The following is a 4,832-nucleotide window of genomic DNA, read 5'->3' on the forward strand; positions in this document are numbered from 1 at the left end:
CCCCCACCCCCCTCCCCTCTGAAGCCCTCAGTTTCTTTCCCAGAGTCCATAGTCTCTAGTGGTTCCCACCCCCATCTGTTTACCCCCCCCTTCATTCTTCCCTTCCTTCTCCTACCGATCTCCCTGCTATTCCTTACGTTCCATAAATGAGTGAAACCATATGATAATTGTCTTTCTCTGCTTGACTTATTTCACTTAGCGTAATCCCCTCTAGTCCCGTCCATGTTGCTGCAAATGTTGGGCAATCGTTCTTTCTGATGGCTGAGTAATATTTCATTGTATATATGGACCACATCTTCTTTATCCATTCGTCTGTTGAAGGGCATCTCGGCTCCTTCCACAGTTTAGCTATTGTGGACAATAGCACACGAATTCTTAGAATAGAACCTGACACACAGGTGAGAGTGATGATTGTTCATTGGGGTGTTTGTCAGATTCTGTCATATGAATAGATGAACTCTGTGTCCTGTTTCTCAAGCCTGTTACTTTGCTCGGTAACCTCCAGAGAGGCTGGACTCCACATGACTTCTCATTTCGGGACCTAAATCAATGGACAAGCTCTGCAGACATGCTAGATGTTCATGACAGAGAGCAGGGTGCAAAAATGTGATCACAAGCACGGCAGTGGCATCCCAAGCTTCTGTCTGGTACAGCATGTGACAGTCACCCACAATCCACCAGCTAACTCACGTCCTGAGGCCAAGACCAAAGACAGTCAGGTGGGCATGTGAACTCCACTCAGGGAAACCTGGCAAGAGTAGAGAAAGAATAAATACTGTGAACAAATATGTTCTATTATCTATTATAATGACCCTGAGTAACCAAATTGGGTAAGGCTGGACTGTTTGGGATAAAGCTGTAAGTAAAGGAAAAAGCCAGGGGATGCTCAGAAGGCAACCCGCCCCTCACCAAAGTAGGAAAGGCTTTCTCAGATTCTGGAAACTGAATCACTTTTGCAACAGGCATGTTTGTTATCTCTGACCACACGGTCAGCATAGGAGTTCACTAGGGCTACAGTAGCACAGCCCCACAAACCAGGTGGCTTGAACAGAAATGTAGTCTCTACAGTTGTGGAGAGTAGAGATCCTGTCAGCAGGGTTCGTGCCTTCTCAGGGCTGAGGGAGGGAGCTGTTCTAGGCCTCGCTCCTTGGCTCATAGGAGGCCATCTTCATTTTCACATGCCATTTTCCCCATATGCATGACTGTGTCCACCTTTGCTTTTTATTAAGGGACCACCACTCTACTCCAGTATGACTACATCTCAACTAATGATACCTGCAACAACCCCGTTTCCAAAGAAGGTTACATTCTGAGGTAGTGGGAGTTGGACTTCAGTATATGAATTTGGAAGAACACAGTTCAACCCATAAGAGGCAACATGCAAACCTTTAAGAGACCTGCCTTGTTTTCAAATAACAGCAAAAAATTGGATTGCTGCTCTCTTGTCCCGTAGACTTTTCGTTGTTTAGGCTCCAAACCCAACGTGGAGCCCAACGCAGGGCTGGAACTCACAACCCTGAGATCAAAACCTGAGCGGAGATCAAGACTCGGATACTTAACGAACTGAGCCACCCGGCTACCCCTCCACAGTCTTTCATGTTGAGAAAGGAACACCAAGAGGTGAGTTTGAACCTCTTACAAAAGAGAGCCACGAGCTGGGTCCCCTTAACGCACTAAACCGGGAACAGACGTCCCTCGTCCACGGGTAAGACCAGTGCACACAGCACTGGTGGAAGAGACAAGTTCGGTAGAGACACAGATATCTCTGAGGATTCTGGGTCAAGTCCAATTCATTGCCCAAGCTGAATACTGGTCATTTACCCCCAACTTCTTCACACTGAGACCAAACAGATTCTGTGCAGCCTACTTCTGACTACACACGTACCCGGCTGGTTCTCCGTCACCACAAGGCCAGGTGGAGAAGGCCAGCTCGTGGCAAGAGTCCGGAGCCCACAGGTGAGGCCTTGCTTCATGTGGTACCACGTGGGATCTCCCCAGAACAATACAGGCTCCCAACACCAGTCTGCCTTTGGCCTTTCTTACTTTAGCAAAAGCCACACTCTACCTGGCACCGCAAAGAACAATGCCTGCGTGCCTCTCCCACTCTCTAGAAAGGTTATTCCTTTCATAGGCAGACAATGTGAGATGTCAGCTGGCGCCCGCTGTCCTTTCCTAAAGTAAATTAGCATTGTTCACTTAGATAGGATTGACTGTCTCCCTAGCTCTTGCTCTGTCTCTCTGCCACCCTTTGGATTCTTTTCCTTTTCTTTAGAAACTCTTGCCCTTCTCCCCTGCCCACCCCGTCCACTGTACTGCCTCCTTCCCACACCAACACCCACGCCCACGTTCACCCATCTCTTACTTACAAAGGCTCCGCTCAGCAGCTCAGAGAAGGAGGGGGCCGCTGCTGCATGCGAGCCTGTGTTCCCATCAAAAGTCATAAGCTGGTAGCGACAGACACCACGGTAACATTCCAGCCCCGGCTCAAAGGAGAGCTGAGTACGGACACCTCCTGCCGTCTCACTGTCTTTAGCGGCGCAAGGCCCCGTGACTCAGCCACAGTCTCGGGCACAGGCAGAGGCTCTCAGGCTGGGTCAGCACGGAAGCGGTTAACTAGGGAATGACCGCAGGTTCCAGTCAAGTTCTGGGCCGCAGAGCTAAGCTCCCAGTGATGTTCATCAGGATCCACGACCTCGTGCAGTATTAAGATAGCACGTGTAACCAAACCTCAAACACTATGCTGGGTTGGAGAGACAGCAAAGCCTCGAAAGTGCCCCCCACACTGGCCTGAAACGCATATTAAATTTAATACGGGAGCTGGGGCGGGGACACTTTGATGGGCCCACCCGCACTTCCGAGGCCCTCATCTGAATCCTCTTCCAGGTGAACCTGAGTCAAGCCAGCAAGGTTCTTCCGTCGGGGCTATCTATCCCCTGACATATCTGGAAGGAGGTCAGCATTGGCTTCAGTACTTCTGCCACGCCTTTTGCTCAAAATGCTCCCAGCGGCCCAGACAATACTCCTAAACTCCAGGCAGATATGAACAACTGCCCCCTGGACCCGACTGGGTCAGCGTCCTACGGAATCGCAAGCACCAGGTGTCCAAAACCAAACTGACTCCCATCCCCCACAACCATCCCACCAGCTTCCCCCGGCCCAGACACAAGCTCCCGCTCCCGCTCCCCCACACCTCATACTCATGCCCGGTGGACCTCCTCCTAAACGCTTTGGACTGTGGCCCTTTTCCACCCACCGCCTTTGCCAGGCTCTCCTCATTGACAGTGTAGATAGAATCGTGAGGCAGCCAGGCAGGCATTTGGACTAGGGAGAGCTGTGCTCAGATCTGAATCCTTCCACTCACCTGCACAGCGGTTCAAGCAAGGCAATGAACTTGTTAGTGTCTTCGCATTTAAAGTAGGATCAAATACCACCTTTGCAAGAGGGTGGGAGGATTTAAGGAGGCAATCTATGTAAAGAAATGTTTATCAATCTCCTTGACTTCTGAATTCCATTCCAGTGCCCTTGACATGATACTCTGTGTGAATAGTGCCCCTGGGGGGACAGACACCCTGTGGTCCTGCCCCTTAAACAATAAAATGGAATATCAAACTTCATTGAGATTAACATTATTTCACCATTTTACTTGATCTGTGATATTTAAAGGACTTTACGTACAAAGACTATTTTAGCACTGCCTTGAAAGATTACATAATAAAGTTTATTTAAAAACAGTCTTAATATGTATTCATTTACTCAATAAATATGGATTGAGGTTATAACGTGTGCTAGGTATTGTTCTAATTCATAAAGACACATCTGAACTTATTCCCATTTCATCAGTGATAGGTTGTTTAATTTAAATTATTTGTGTATAAAAAACATTTTTCTTGACAAAGCCCACACTGGCCCTGGACCTTGGCTCAGGGCAGCGCCATCTTGATTTGGGACTTAACAAGCCTAATTGGGACCACCTGGGGCGGCCCTGATACGTCACAAGGCCAGTGGAGAGGGTCACATGACCCTCGCCGAACAGAAGTGGCTCCTGGGGTGTCACGTGACCGCCACCGAACCGGAAGTGCCCCCGCCGGCCGCCATCTTGGATCCCGGGGACCTCCATCTTGGCTCGGGGGTGGCGCCGTCTTGATTCAGGGCCTAATAAACCTTTTCGGGAGCCCCTAGCGCGCCCCAGCAGGTCCCGAGGGCGGCGGGGAGGGTCCCCTGCCCCCAGGGGCAGGTCACGTGACCCCCCGAACCGAAAGTTGCTCCTGGGGGTCACGTGACTGCCGCGGAGCTGGAAGTGCCCCCACCGGCGCCATCTTGGATCCCGGCCGCCACCATCTTGACTCGGGGGCCTCGCCATCTTGATTCGCGGCCTAATGAGCTTCTTGTTGCAATTTTTAATGCCCTGTAATTTATACTCAATATTACAGAAAAACGTGCTTCCTGTTTAGGGTCACGTGTTGCCACATTGTGGATTCTTTTTTCCCCATTCGTTTGGCATCAACCTACCCATTTAGTGGCAGATATTCCATAGATGATGTTGAAGAGAGTCCTTTCAGCTAATTGTGTCAGTTATTTGAAATACACTTCCACTTACATACCTACCTAAAGGGGTAGAAATTATCTACCCTGACCTAGGAGATCAATACATGGCTTAAATGTTTCATTGATATCTAGCTGAATTTTCCATTTTATTTTTGGGATCCAGAGAATCACTTTCTGCAGGTGAGAATAGCACAAGCCTAACCTGTTCCTATACGTACAGAAGTGCACATGTGCATGCATAATACTAACATAGAACCTTAATTGAAGAGAGGTGAGGCTGGGGGGGG

The sequence above is a fragment of the Ursus maritimus genome, unplaced genomic scaffold (genome assembly GCF_017311325.1).
Source record: "Ursus maritimus isolate PB19 unplaced genomic scaffold, ASM1731132v1 scaffold_28, whole genome shotgun sequence".
NCBI lineage: Eukaryota > Metazoa > Chordata > Mammalia > Carnivora > Ursidae > Ursus > Ursus maritimus.